Source organism: Crinia signifera, chromosome 9 (genome assembly GCF_055691185.1).
Source record: "Crinia signifera chromosome 9, ASM5569118v1, whole genome shotgun sequence".
NCBI classification, from domain to species: Eukaryota; Metazoa; Chordata; class Amphibia; order Anura; family Myobatrachidae; genus Crinia; species Crinia signifera.
Window position 1 is genome coordinate 117,115,018 of NC_139225.1, and position 16,376 is coordinate 117,131,393.

Below are 16,376 nucleotides of genomic sequence, written 5' to 3' on the forward strand. Positions count from 1 at the left end.
TCTCTGCACATGTTACATCTGCCCCACCTACAGTGCACATGGTTTTGCCCATTTTCCAAACAAATTTGTACTGCGATCAGATCTGATCGCAGCCATAGTGTAACAGCCATAGTGTAACAGTTTTAATTACATAATACAAGGTAAAAATGCATACAATATAAAAACATATGACACATGGTTAAGGGCCTTATTCTAGCTCACTCTTTCTGACAAAATCCTTCTTAGATGGACAAAACCATGTGCACTGCAGGGGGGGGGGCAGATGTAACAGGTGCAGATAGAATTAGATTTGGATGAGTTATTTTGTTTCTGTGCAGGAAAAATACTGGCTGCTTTACACTGCAATATAGATCTCACTTTGAAGTAAAACCAGGGTTGCCAACCCTCCCGGAATGGCCGGGAGGGTCCCGGAAATCGGGTCCCCCTCCCGGCCCCCCGGAAAGGGGGGCAACCCTCCCGCATATCCTCCCATCACCCGCGAACCCCCACCCGGCGGGGGGGGCCGCGGGTCAAATGACGCGATTGCGTCATTTTAGCCCCGCCCCCGCAGTGCAATGACTGAAATACCGACATTGCACTGCGTGGGACGGGGCTAAAATGAAGTGTTTGCTATAGCCACGCCCCCGATAGAGCAGCCCGCATGTGGCTCCACCTCCGAACCGCCCTTTCCCCTCCCGGTGATGACCCCGCCCCCCTACTTCAGTGAGCTGACTGGCTGCCCTCTCCCGGAGAGGGCAGCGTAAAAGTCGGCAACTATGAGTAAAACCCCACCCAAATCTAATTCTCTCTGCACAAGTAACATCTGCCCCGCCTGCAGTGCACATGGTTTTGTCCATCTAAGAAGGATTTTGTAAGAAAGAGTGAACTAGAATAAGGCCCTAAGTCAGGATGTAGGAAGGTGCATAGAGTGCAATTACCAAAGCAGGTGGAATTTTTATTCACTTCAAATGAGCATTCAGATAGTAAATACTAGAAGGAGCCCAGGTAGCCACCTGGGTTACAGCTCTCCAGCAAGGCAATGGATTCAGAAGCAGTCTCCCTAGGTCCTAGGCCAGTGCTGATGCGTTCCCACCCTGTCTGGGGTCCTTTTCAAAGCATAGATAAAAATGTTTGCGCTCAGGATGCTCCCGGGTCCAGGGGCAGTTTAAATGGGTAACTCAGGTCGATGCGACCCAGGACTAGTTCACTGCAATGCAAAAGCCGCTGCTCAGGGCCCGCCTCCTGATGACATCACCCACCCAGCATTATGCCAGGTCGGACTCTTGTGGGAAAAGGTTTACAAGCCTGATCGCATTGGGGTTGGAGCCGGGTAAAAATTCCCGGGTACAACCCTGCTTGTCTAGTGGAAAAGGGGTATAACATCACTGGAAGAATTCCTTGGGTCAACACACTTTTAGGATAGTGAGAATGAATTGGCCTATTGTAAAACCTGTCCCAACATTATAATTATCTTCTACTCAGATCATGTCATGTTACTGTGGGCCACATCTGTGCGACCTGCTAGTGAAAGCTGATGTCACCAATAGAGGGGATGATCCACCTAGTCATTTTTATCTATTAAAGCATTATTGTCACATCCACCATGGCGTTTACCCAAAACCCCTGTGCTGTACTCAGCCCTAGGCTCTCTAGCTGCACTTATAGAACCATGGCGCTCACCTCTGCTTGTGTCCCTGGCCCCGGTGGGGTACATGTGGCCGCATTGTCATCGCTGTTGAGAAAACTACATCAGATGAGACTTAAGTTGCAATTACACTGGAGGGACAGCAGGCGGTGCTGTCACATTTGTGTTTGTGTGTCTTACAGTCTGTGATGTATGTATATACTTGTTTGTTGTTGTTTCCTGTGTCTGAAGGTGACATGAAGAGAGATGCAGCATGTAGTGAAAGTTATTCATGTACAGTTACCTTGTTCTCATTACAAGTTCATGTTATGACCAGTTCCAGTTTATATAAAACCAGGGCTATTTTTCTGCAGGCTCCAGCAGGAACTGAGGCCCTTATTCTAGTTCACTCTTTCTGACAAAATATTTATTAGATGGACAAAACCATGTGCACTGCAGGTGAGGCAGGTGTAAAGCCCCACTCAAATCTAATTATCTCTGCACAAGTAACACCTGCCTCACCTGCAGTGCACATGGTTTTGTCCATCTAAGAAATATTCAGAAAGAGTGAACTAGAATAAGGGCCTCAGTTCCTGCTGGAGCCTGCAGAAAAATAGCCCTGTATAAAACCAATCATACCACAAAGACCTTTCCAGTGTGTGCCTACTGAATGAAGCTTGATACTGAAGGTGATCCTGACTGCGTGGGTAAAACTCAATTGCCAACAATCGCGTGGTGACACTCTGCTATGTGCTCTGCTCCTATGCAGGGTATGAGTGGCGTGCCGCCATGTGTGTTTGTGCCTGGTTTGCTCTCTGACTGAATGCCGGTGTTGCGCAGCTGCGTACAATCCAGGCCGGCTGAAATCTGTCACCCTCACTGGCGGGCACCATCTTGTTGGTTACCTCAGCCTCTCCTGTGCGGCTCCGCCTCCCCTGTCAGATTGCCTGACCTATCGCTGCACAGTTCACCTGTTAAGTACTGACTGGCCGGGTTAGACCGGCAGTCAGTACAATGATGTTGATCCCTCAGCATCATTGCTCCAGCCTGGCTCTGTAGTTGTCCACTACAATCCTGAGCGTACTCACGGAAGATATCCTGCTGATCGTCAATTGCTCCAAGTGCCAAGGACTCCATTACCGCCAATGAGGATTCAGCAAGGTTAGCCCTCCCAAGGGGTCTCACCTTGCTTTACATTCCCAACAGTTACTTCCACGGTCACCTCTGTCTGCAACTACGATCTTACTCAGCAAGGACAAGTCTTCTTCATTTCTTTATCTTCATTATTCGTTTACCTTCCACTCTTCATTCGCTCATCCAATCTTCAACCCAATCATCTAATCCTTAATCCAATCATCCAACCCTCAAACCAATCATCCAATCTTCAACCCAATCATCCAATTCTCAATCCAATCTTCGATCCAATCATCCAACCCTCAAACCAATCATCCAATCTTTAACCCAATCATCCAATTCTCAATCCAATCATCCAATCTTCAACCCAACCATCCAATCGTCAATACAATCATTCAATCCTAAATCCAATCTTTCAATCTTCAATCCAATCGTCAATCTTCAATTATCCAATCCGATCCTTTTATTTATTCTTCCACTCTTTAAGCAATATTACAATATTCTTTCAAGTACCAAGCATCATCATCCTCTGCAATAACATATTGGACTATTGACTTTATATTTGCATATCTGCCATATATCTTTTGTGCCATCAGTATCATTGTCTTGCAATACCTTTATTAAACCAACTTCATTTTATCTTATTTGTTTCACTCCATTCTGTCGTGGATGCAACCCCCACACGTTAAAGCACCCAGCCTATGTTACTCTGCAGCTGGTGCTTCTAAGAGCGTGACAACTATGTTGCTTTAGGTGCAGTTGCACCACTTGTAGATATATAATCCCGGAGGATGAGTTTTATCAGCAGCATTTTGGTACGAAATGTAAGATTGGCCATCGCTTAACGTGTAACAGCTCTTGTGGAATACCAGATTGTCCATGTGGCCTGTCATACGTGGGTAAACCCCAATGTAAGTTTAAGGCATTGCGTAGTAGCACCAGCAAACAGCCAGTTTCTCTGCATTTTGCCAAGTGCAAACATAGTCTGGCAAGTATAAAATACAGATAGATATTGGTTTTTGATGTAGAGCAAGGACAGCAGCCATGAGAACCAATGTCCTGCAACTGACATCCAGGCAGGGGCGGATTGGCCCACCGGGAAACCGGGCCATTTCACGGTGGGCTGGCCCAAAACTCATTAAAAGGGGCCGGCTGCTCTCCCCCCTGGGCTGGCCGATGCCAGTATGAAGAAGATAATGGCTGCTCGGCCACCTGTGGGAGTCAGCCTACACCATAGGCACAACAGCCGCAGCCCAAGGGTGTAGGTAACAACCCCAGGTACCTGGTGACACAGCGGATCCTGTGGCGGCTGAGGAGAGGCAGCACGGCCAGGGCTCAGAGCAGCAGGGGCGAGTAGGAGCCGCTGCCAATGTAAGGAGGCCGCGTGTCACCCAGCGCGGAGGAGGGAGTGCGGCGTCAGGAGGGAGTACAGCATCTGGAGGGATAGCAGTCAGCCGGCACAGCACACAGTCCCCCAGCAAGTGCCACCAACTCCGCTCAGCGGTACAGAAGCGAATGGTCTGCGGGCACAATAGCCGCCAGAGGAGTTCACTGCGGGACGCAGTCTCCAACATGGCGCCCGGCCACGGGAGTGCAACATCTAGGGAGCCAGTGCGTGCCAGGCCGGAGGTCCCGCTGCGGCTACACCAGAAGCCCCACAGGCATAATGAGCTTGTCTGCAGGAGGAGAGCATCAGGGACAGAGGTGAGTAGGTCAGGGATGCTCAAATGTCCATAAGCAGGATAATTAGATGGAGCTCACACACCCTGCCTCCTACTACCTGCTAGATCAAGCACCGTATGTTACTATGTTTGACATTGGATCTTGTGCAGCAAATGAGAGTGAACACCCTGGTACAAACTATATTTAAATAAGTTATTTAATAGTATGACTGTCATAAAACAGTGACTTTCTCTCCAGATTTTGTCTATCCAACCTCATTTACCTCAGATAATTCACACATTTAGTGCACTTGTGCCATCTTCCTGAATATCAGGAAGCACTTTGCCCAAATAAAAAAAATGGCCGCGGGAGGGCTGCTGTGCATGTGCGCGCAGCACCTCCCAGCGCCTGTTCCCCCTCATCCCGGCAGCTGAAGAGCAGCAGCAGGTGAGCCGCCCCCCCTCCCAAGCATTCCGAAAGCCCCCGCACCCAGGCATGCCATCCGCGCCCCCCCCCCCCCCCCCCCCCCTTGAAGAAATTGTCAGTCTTGTGCGGGAGTCGAGACTCGAGGACATGAGTCACATGATAGCCTGCGGGAGAAGCTGTGGAGGCTGTCACGTGTCCCTCGGGAGCCGGCCGGGATCCTACCTACGTGTCCGCAGCATCAATGGGAGGCAGTCTACTATAATCCTCCTCATAGCATCTTCTGCCCGGACTCTTCTTTGCTAGAGAGGGGTTGCAGAATGGCTATATTGGTGGGCTGCTTGCTTGTGTTGCCCCCTGAGCTAAAAGTTGCCAGTCAGCCCCTGCCCCTGGCCCATATTGAAGGAGTGCAGGTGTGTGTAATGTGGCTATGGGGAAGGGAGGCTTCCCCATAGCCACATTACACACACCTGCACTCCTTCAATTTCTCCTTATCCAGTAGCGCACGCAGGGGGGGTTTCTAAGTACCCAGAAACCCCCCCAGGAGTCTAAGCATCCTAGTCTGAAAGCTGAGGGTCCCCTCTTTCCATGGGTACAAGAATTTTAAAAATCAGCCCTTGGGAACCGGAGATATCTGACTTCAAAGCAGTGGTCCCCATCCAAGCCTGTTAATTGCTCTTCCCAGTCAGAAATTTCAGGTTATTTCTGATGTAGAGTTTTTCTGAGGGTATATTCCAAAAGCTGGGACTCTCCCCCTTTGATAGACACTAGTAGCTTGTCTCTACTGTTCCCAGAACCAGAGATATCAGCCTTCCAGCAGCTGGTTACTGCTCCAGCTCCACACACCTGGTATGTAGTTTTATATTCTCGTTGGCATATTGCTCTGCCTCCTGAACTCTGATCCCCTAGTCCCCAATATCATTTGGTAGGTGGGATTCTCTAGTTTTTAATTCCATTAAAATCTAAGAAATCTATTTCTGGGAACTGGAGATATCTGCAGTTAAGCAAGCTGTCCTCCTACCAGAAAATTATGAATAATAAGCCCACTCCACTATACACCCCTCCTCTGCATATTAAACATCCTCTACCACCCTGGAAGTTATGTATCAGGGGCCCTTCATTCAGCCCAATGCCCCCTGCTCCCACCTTATCTCCCACCATCTGTGCAGTAAAAGGGTAATTAGTGGAAATAACTGATCCAGGCCCTACATGCTGAGCGGTTGATATAATACCCCCTACCACCCGGGGGGATATCAAAGCTTCCCCCACCCGGGGGATATCAAAGCTTCCCCCACCCCTACTGCTGGAGGATCGGTAGGTGCCCCAATACATTGCTATGCCCAGGGGTCTACACTGCTATTGACGCCCCTGTATGTGTATATATGTATGTGTATGTCAGTGACGTGCGGTGAGGTCATTGCCTGGGGAGGCACTGATCTCCCCGCACGGAACCCCCGACCCCCCCCCACCCTCGCCCGCCCGCATACCATGCTATATGGTATATGCAGCGGCCGGGCACAGGCGGCAGGCAGGGCTGGCAACAGAACTATTGGGGCTCCATACACGGATATCTCTAGGGGCCCCCCACCCCCTCAAACGCTATCACCCCCCACCTCTATGCTGGAACATAAACTGGACGCACTGCGGCCTACATTCTATCACACTGACACACTCTCTCACCCTGCGAAATGCGCTCTATCACACTGACACACTCCCTCACCCCACAGCCTACGATCTATGACACTGATGCCCTCCCTAACCCCTTGGCCTGCCCTCTATCACTTCGACGCACTATTTGACCCTGCGGCCTGCACTCTATCACACTAAGGTCATCCCTCACCCTACAGCCCACAAAATTGCCACTTATGCACAATGACCACAGTACTGGCTGCCTGTGCACAATTCCCAGAGTAATTCTGCTTGTGCATAATGTCCACAGTGATGTCCCTTACCCATAATGAGCCTGAACACGATAATTTAGATACCCACCTCCCAATGATATACACTTAACCACCCTCCCCTGAGACACAATTGCCCCCTCGCCATAGTAGACCGTTAAATCCCCTTCCACATATTTTGCAGTTCCCTTCCTCCCCCATGGTACAGTTACATGGTGCACAGAGATACTCACAGTTATGATAGTATGCACCTCCTCCGTTGTAGACTGTTCAGGGCTCCAGGGGAAACTTTGGCAGTCTGCTCGTGGTCTCATGGTGCAGTATACATTGGGTCCTCCAGCACCTGCTGCCTGTGCCTCTTCCAGCAGCCCAGTGGTCACTGCGATGGCTCTGTTTAAGGGGTGGCTCGTGGCTGGGAAGTACTGCTGCTCCCGCCGCGGACTTCACTCCCTCCCAGCTCCAGTGGCCGCCGTGCACCTCCCTCCCACCCAGCTCCAGCACCTGCCGTGCACCTCTGCCACCTCGCTTCATCCGCCCAGCCTGCACCGCGGACCTCCCCGACTCCCCTCCTCACAGCCGCAATTGCGGAGGAATATAATGATACACCTCCCGCTGCCGACCTCCCCTACTCCCAGGTCAGCGGTGCCGCCGGCGGCATGGGCGACTTTGAGGTACTATGAATCTACGCCTGATGATCCCCGGGGCCCCTCTCACCTTTCCTCGGCGGTGACAGCGGCGCCGGACTCCACGCTGTCACGCTGCTGCATGTGTGTGATTGGACAGCGGATCCATCACTGGATCCGCTGACCCAATCACATCTGGGGGCGTGCATTCATACTGGTGCCCCTGTCATTGCGGCACCAGTATGAGTGCCGCTTCCCCATTCATTTTCAATGGGCTTTTACAGCCCATTGCTGCACCCTTCCCCCTGCCCACCCCTACCCGCCCCCCGCTGCCCGGTGTTTTAATGTTAACAGCGGGAGGCACCTCTCCCGCTGCCTCCCACCCTCACATGCAGCAGTGTAGGATGGTAGGAGGCAGGGGGAGAGGTAGAAATGATGAAAATAATAAAAGAAGATATATAAATATATCTTCTTTTTATTATTCACATCATTATGACAGGGGAGGCACTGCCTCCCCTGCCTCCCCTGACTGCACGTCCCTGGTGTATGTATGTATGTATGTATATATATATATATGTGTGTGTGTGTGTGTGTATGTGTGTGTGTGTGTATATATATAACCCAGCCACGGGTCCCCTATTACCGCCGCAGACCAACGGGAGGCGCTAGGAATGAGTACTGTTCCAGCACGTCGGCAAGTGAAGCAGACGACACCAGGCCTCAGACCCCATACAGTCAACCGACCCCTTTAGGGGCCATGATGCAGGCCACTACATCGGGCCGCGGCAGAAGCGCACGAGGCGAGGGCGACAAGCCCAGAGGCAAAAGGGTCGGCAGACCCCCCCCAGGAACAGGAGGACTTAATTTATAATTTATCCTCTACCCCATTGTCACCCGATGAGACCAGGGTTCTGAACAAGGGCCTCTCGTTCATCCCCACCCATGGATCTGACCTGTTCCAATGGAAAATTGATTTGTTTAAATTAAATCGAGGCCTAAAAATTAAAGAACATTTTGATAAACACCCAGCACCTGTGAGAAACACTGATACTGTACCTTTACCCAAACTACTTAAGAAAAAATCACGGTTTGACCCCATTTCTTCAAATGCATCTATTAAGACGTTCACTCGTATGCTTGAGAAAGCGGGACATGAAAAACAGCCCACCATTAGGCACAACCTATCTAGACCTAAGTTCCTGGCACTACAATCACTAGCAAAAAGAGATGACATCACGATTACAAGTGCGGACAAAGGAGGTGCCGTGGTGGTGCTCAACACAACAGATTATATCCGTGAATGCAATCGTTTATTGGGTGACTCTGCTACCTATCGCTGCTTGGCACAGGACCCCACCAGGGAGTACCAGCGGACATTAAACCGTATACTTCAGCAAGCAGTGGATGATCAAATTATTTCAGCAGAAACCCATAGGGCTCTACTGGTTGAACATCCAGTTGTACCGGTGTTTTACAGTATCCCTAAGATACACAAAGACACACAGAGGCCTCCTGGCCGACCTATCATCTCCGCCAGGGGGTCTCTGTGCGAACCGGTTGCTGTTTACCTGGACTCATTTTTGCAGCCCTGCATTCAAAGAACTACCACCCATCTGAAAGACTCCAGGGCGCTTCTGCAAAAGTTTGCAGCAAGCCCCCCTGTTGGGACTAATGCTGTTTTAGCCACCCTAGATGTATCTAATTTGTATACATGCATCCCCCATACAGCTGGATTAGAGGCGGTTAAACAACTGTTGGTAGGCAACACTGCATATGTGGGCCCGGATATCACATTTTTTCTTACACTACTTGAATTTACCCTCAAAAATAACTATTTTTTGTTTAACGGCCGGTTTTACTTACAGCTCATCGGCTGTGCTATGGGTTCCCCAGTGGCGCCGTCCCTGGCGAACTCATACATGTGGCAAGTTGAGAGGGAAATTTTCTTTCAGGACCCCACAGTTGCAGAAGGGATCACACAATACGTCCGCTATATAGATGACCTATTCCTCATCTGGTCAAAAAGCAGTGAAAGTCTGATTGACATAGTCAATGCCCAAAACCAGTCAGACCACCCTGTCAAATTAACTCTTACCCATAGTGTTTCTGAAGTTTGTTTTTTGGATCTACGGATCATTTTGAATGCAGGCAAAATTACAACATGCCTGTATTCCAAACCTACAGACCGAAACACTATGCTTAGGTATAACAGTTTCCATCCTGTTTCCACAACCAGGGGACTGCCCTATTCTCAGTACCTCAGAGTATGTAGGTCCAATAGCGAAATCCCAGAAAGAAATGCACAGCTGGACCTAATGTCTCAAAAATTCTTGAACAGAGGGTATCCCACACAGGTACTAGCATCAGCCAGAAAACGGGCAGAAGCTGTTCCTAGGGATGCTTTGTTACAAGACAGGCCCATCAAAGAATCCACAGAACAGATCTTTCCATGGGTCAATGCCCATAATCCTAATACCAACTTTACCACTAAAAAAGCCAAAGAGCTTTGGCCAATCATCACGAGTGACCCAGACCTTAAAACCTTAAAACATGCCCGACTCATGCCCAGTTACACCAGGGGCAAGAGTATCCGGGACTATTTAGTAAAAACTACCATTAGTGAGTCCAAGCCCAACACCAGGAATTTCCTGTCCAAGAAAAATGGTTGTTTTAAGTGCCTGGGTTGCACTACGTGTAACTACATGGCTACAGGGGACTTCATTAGCCATCCAGCTTCTGGGAAAAAATTCCCCATTAAATGGCCCCTCACATGTAGCACTAAATACTTTGTCTATGCAATAATTTGCCCTTGCGGGCTATATTACATAGGCAAAACGTATTGTGCCTTTAAGACCCGCATGGCGCAACATCGTTTGGCCATCAGAACGGCTTTACAGAGTGGCACAGGAGATCAACCTGTAGCCAGGCATTTTGCCGAGGCCAGGCATGGGATGGCCACTCTCAAACACAAAATAATAGACCATGTACCCTTATCACCGAGGGGCGGGGACCGCTCCAAGAAATTATTGCAACTTGAGTCCAGATGGATTTTCCGTCTGGACACCCTGCGCCCCAAAGGGTTAAATGATTCATCAGGTCTCATACATTTTCTGTAACCCTTGCACTCAGCTAGCGTTCATTTCCTTATTCACAATAACATATCTTGTTTCATCTATGTATGTAGGCTAAATAGCCAAGTTAGCACACATAATGATAGTGTGCACATATTCACATTAAGCTGCTATCTGGCCATTAGCCAGCACAGTGCCGTCTGGTGCTTTTAATAACCTATTCTAATAACTAATTTTTATACGTATAGCCAGTTTTTGGCTTTTTTACATGTTTGCACGTAACATTATGCACTAGTATGTATGCCCGCAGCATTAGTTGATTTGTTTTGTTGATTGCTTATTTTGCACTTCTGATCTCTATTGTTTAGAGCTCCTTCTTGTTTTGCACGTGTTTTGTTCACATTACAACTAATCAGGGCCTGTGATTCGTCCCTAGTTGCCATGACAGCGCCGCCGGGTTCACCGACGTCACCCAGGACCGGAAACGGAAGCGGAGAGACGAGACGGAGCTGCGGGCGGCGTTGCCGTGGGGCGGGGAGGTGATCTGTCCCTGACAGGTAAGCCACTATTTAAATGCTTATTGTACACATTGCTTGTATCCTGACGAAGGGGAGCACGTCCCTGAAACGTAGATCCACTACTGTGTATCCAATACACTTTTTTCTGACTACCAGCCTCTGAGTGACGCCCATTCATTTCGCTTGTGTGTATGGACCAGTCCTAACGGGAAGGCACCAGAGCAGATTATCCCCATGGGGGCCCCAGTTGAGCCGGAGCACAACCCGCTGTATATATATATATATATATATATATTATTATTATTACTATTATTATTTATATACATTTGGTCTATCTATAATACTTTAACTGACCAGGCATATACTGGGTCACCTAAGTGTCCATCTCTCAGATGGAAACGCCCCAACGCGTTTCGTCATAGGACTTCGTCAGGAGGCGCCTCCTGATGAAGTCCTATGACGAAACGCGTTGGGGCGTTTCCATCTGACGTACTCGATCACTGGCTTCCCATCTGTTACACGCTGGTTACTGTCTGCTGTCCGCCGCTGTAAAGGATTGGTCCCCGCTGCCAATACACCTGTGCCGGAGTGACCGCCGCTGCTGATACATCTAAGCCGGAGTGACTGGAGTCCCCAGTGCCCGCAACCGCTACCCGCTGAGAGACTTGCTGTTGCACTTACATCTGTGTCGCACTGTGACGCACTCCAGGAGCGTTGATTATGTTCATGCTTAATGCGGTTTTATTGTTATGTATGTGAGCTCTTATCTATATGCTTTCAGTAAAATCTGATAATTTTTGCTCACTTTGTGCGCTCCTTCTTATTCCTATTCCAACATGCTACCCATTTGAGGCTTGACTAGCCCGTTGAAGTGAGCTGCACCATACTATAATACATGGACGTCCAGCTAGTCATTTGTATATGACTTTGCGCAGAATTCTGAGTTTGTATATATATATATATATATATATATATATATATATATACAATTTTCCAGGTGATCCGCACTCTATTTGATATCCGGTAAGGGGGGTGCTCCTACTGATGACCAAACATCAAGGTATAGAAGAGTTGAAAAAGGGCACTCACCAATTTTTGTAAAATCTCAAAAGGTATTTATTGGCATCAGGGAAACTGTTATACCACCATCAACGTAACGTAACGTTTCGGCCCACAATGGACTATCATCAGGATAAGGTAAAGCATTTAGGCAGAGCAATATACAATAAGCAACCTGGCATCCATCCTCCAGAGAGGACATGTGGGGCAGATGTAACTTGTGCAGAGAGAATTAGATTTGGGTGGGGTTTTACTTCAAAGTGAGATCTATATTGCAGTGTAAAAATAAAGCAGCTAGTATTTACCCTGAAAAACAGGTGTTGCCAAGCAACAGTAATGGGCGCTGGTATGGGGTGCGTATGCGAAGCAGCTACTTATAGGGGTGAGCAATCCCTTACAAGATACATATAAAAAACGGAAAAGAAGTAGCGCTAGTAACACCAATGAACATTAATAAAGGTAATATTTAATGACAAGAATTAAAAACAAATTGATAATATAAAACCACAGGATCCGTTCCTATAAATGCCACCGCAAGATATAAGGGTTCCAATAGTATCTAAAGGATGGTATGATGGGCACCAGTTAGTGGTGTGCTGGTAATAGATGTATAGCTACCACAGTTGTCACACTTGGGTCACCAGGAGGAATTGTTCCATTCGGAGTGCATGTCAGCACTAACTCTCCAAAACAGGTGAAGGTGCCAAAGTCCAATGGAAGAAATGGCTGATCACCAGCGGAAACAATCTGGCGATTCACCAGCAAGAGCAAGGCCCGCTCCATCTGTATAAACTAATTGATTGTCATAGCAGCATCCCATCTTCAACAGAACCCTTCCCATCTTAACCCCTCAGCAGCTGAGCTAGGGTCCTCGCTGGTTTCCTTCAACAAGCGAGGTGCTGTGCACTGCAAAGGGGAACATTTCCTTCCCTCAGAAGTGCTGCGAAGGGAAAAAATGCCCCACTCAGCAACTGACCAAAGTCCCTCCAACAAGTGTGATGCCAAATGTGGAAAGGTGGAATATTTTCCCCCTCAGCAGTGCAATAAAAGGTGACATTTGTTTTTCTCAGCAGCAGCAGAGAGGAACAATGTCCTCAACAGCTAACCTGGACCCCTCCAATTAAAGTGATATTGCACACTGCAAAGGGGGGTAGCGTTGCCTTCAGCAGCTGATCCAGCCCCCATTGTGCCCTCCATCAAGCCTGGACCTGAGGAATCAGTACCCAATGCCCCTGTGCGCCTGGTCCCATATTATAAGCAGTATATTGCATAACAAAAGGCATTTATGTTCAGATCCTGCCATGAATGTTGCTCTTTTTGATTTGCAGAATAATTCTATGTCAACATGGACACCGTACCGCGTGCCATGTACTCGCCATGCTCCAGGCACGGTGCCTCACTGCACGCTCCATATATTTTCTCGATCTATGCCCACTTGGATAGCAAAATATGAACCAGTCTTGGGCCCCCACCCCCTGCGGCGGTGGCGGGTGGGTGCCAGCGTGTCCCTGCGGTGTATGTGAGCCGAGGTCCGCCACGGGGTCCCTGCAGTGGATGGGAACTAGTAGTTCCCACTAGTTCCCATCTGCCGCATAGAAACATAGAAACATAGAATTTGACGGCAGATAAGAACCATTTGGCCCATCTAGTCTGCCCCTTTTTTTATCCTTCAGGTAAACTCAACCCTTTTTAATCCTTATTTTTTTGTAAGGAAATTCATATGCCTATCCAAAGCATGTTTAAATTGTTCTACTGTCTTAGCCTCTACCACCTCTGATGGGAGGCTATTCCACTTATCCACTACCCTTTCTGTGAAGTAATTCTTTCTAACATTTCCCCTGAACCTACCTCCCTCCAGTTTCAGTGCATGTCCAACAGGCCAAAGTTGCTCTGGCCCTCCACTAAATTACCTCTTATCACTTAAAGAATGTGTAAAATCTACTTCACAGCAGTGGACCTTCATTTAAATAAATGGATAAATTCTTCATTTATCCAGGGAAAAGTGATCAGCATGGAAAGAGTCAAATCCCAAGGGTGGGAGGGATGAGGGAGTCTTCAAGGTATAACTAAGTCCCTTCTCCCTATAGTCAGCGTCACTACCTGGGGGTCTAGCAAACAGGCTGTAAGCGACCAGAGATTTCTTGTGGAAAACCCCACCACGTCAGGATTGGTACTTAAGTGTAAGATACGGTTCTGTCATTTTTCCCTTTTATTTTATTTCTGAAATTGCATTTAATCTTGTGTGTACTTTTAAAATCATTGTAATATCTTGTAACTATTTTCTAAAGCTCTGTAGTATTTCTAGGAATAAATAATACATATTCTCAGTCCTGGTTCTGTGTTCTTAAGACTCATTAGCCTCAGAAGAGAACGCTCCAGCGTTTGTATTGTGCGGTCAGGTGCGAGCCAAGCCGCCCCTTGCGCAGTTTCAAGCGCTAAAATCAGGTTTTGGCTGGTGGCAGTGTACCTCAAGTAAAGGACCCGAGAGTCCAAAGTGAACCCCAGTCACGGCCGGAGCTGCTCAGATTGACGTATCGGAGCAGGCGACCGGTGGGTCCGTGACATTTGGCCTCGGGGCAGGGACCCCGCTGCTGACCTCACATCCGCCACAGGGACCCAGTGCAGCGCCGATCCCCGTAAGGTACCGTCCCAGGGGCAGGGGATCTGTGTGTGTGGGGGGGGGGGGGGTGGGCACAAACCGTGTTGTCCAGGGCCCCCACAAACCTTAATCCGCCCCTTATGCCGACCCATGGTATGTCGACCATTTTTGGGTGTCAACCTAGTCACTGTCCTCCTAGTGGTCGACCTAGTGACTGAATAACGTTTTATGGGTGTGTAAAAAAAAAACAGGTGTGCCCAATCATTTTTGGGGTGGGTCCCTGACGTCAGTGATGACAGCTCTCTTCAGTGTTTAGGGATTTGGGTACTTGTGTATTATCTGGGCGCCCGATTTAATGTAAATCGCATACGATATCGCATACGATTTTTGGACGATTCGATCTGCGATGCAAGCAGATAGCTAGGACCACATCACATTTGTTTAGAGAATAATCTTAGAATTCATCTACTACAGTATGCAGGGCCATTACTAGGTGTGTGCCAGTGGTGCCTTGTACACAGTGCATCTGCATCGCTGGCACACATCTAGTTTGCAAAGCAGGGAGCACCATGCAGAAGAGACACTCTACTCGCTCAGCATTCTTTTGCAGCCCACCTGCTGAAGGGAGAGGACCGGCCCAGCACCTGGGAGCAGAGGAGTGGTGGGGACAGGCAGTGGCGGGCAGGCAAGAGGTTTCAAAAGTCCCATTGAAATCAATGGGCAGCCACCTGTCACGGCTATCAGCCAATTGGCGGTTCCCCATTGACTTCAATAGGATTTTTGAAATCTCCTGCCCACCCACTGCTGCCGGCCCCGGCCCTCATTTGCTCCCAGACGCTGGACCGGCCTCTCTCTCCGCAGTAGCCAGGCAGCAGAAGCATATCACTGATGACTGTTTTGCCGGCTTCCCTGCTCTGCTGACACTGCCAGCTTCCATACATTACTGAGACTGCTGGCACCCTTGCACTGCCAACACAGCCACCTCCTGCACTTAGGATACTGCTGGCACTCCTGCACTGCTGACACAACCACAACCCCACATTGCACACAACGCAGGCACTCCTGCACTTCCAACGCCACACCGTGAGGCACGGGCCTAGGGGCGGCACCTAGTATGGACGGCAGCTGGCAGGCATCTGCTGTCACTCTGTCAGTATGACACTCTTACTCTTTTACAGAGCGGCAGCTTGCCGCCGCTCCTCAGTGCAGGGAGGAGCTCTCTAGCCTCCCTGCATCCCCACAGCTATGCCAGTGTGTTCAGCTCAGCAGCGCTGCTGCTTTCTTTTGGCTGCCGCTGTACCAATCTGTCAGACTCTGGGTAGCAGCGCCGGCACCGCAGCCTGAAGCTACAGAGACTCATCCCTCCCTCCTTCCGAGCAGTGCATACAGGCAGTATGCCTGCCCTCTGCCCTGCTCACACGCTGACAACCTGAAACTCCGGAGTCCCTCTCCCTGCACTCAGGACTCAGGTTAAGAGCAGTCCCTCCTCTCCTCTCTTCATGCTGTAGAGCAGAATGTTTCTGGAGCACTTTTAACTGTTTGCATCCTGGCTATAACACAGGGTTGCCGACCCTCCCGGAATTTGCGGGAGTCTCCCGAAAATCGGGTCCTTCTTCCCGGCCCCCGGAAGGGTGGGCAACCCTCCCGGAATCAGGGGGACCCCCACTGAGCCCCCCGATCGCGGCATTTATATGCCGCAATCCGTGGGTCTCAGGGGAGGGGGTGGAACTAAAACAGCACAAACGTGTCATTTTAGCCCCGCCCCCTCCATGGATATCAGTAATTT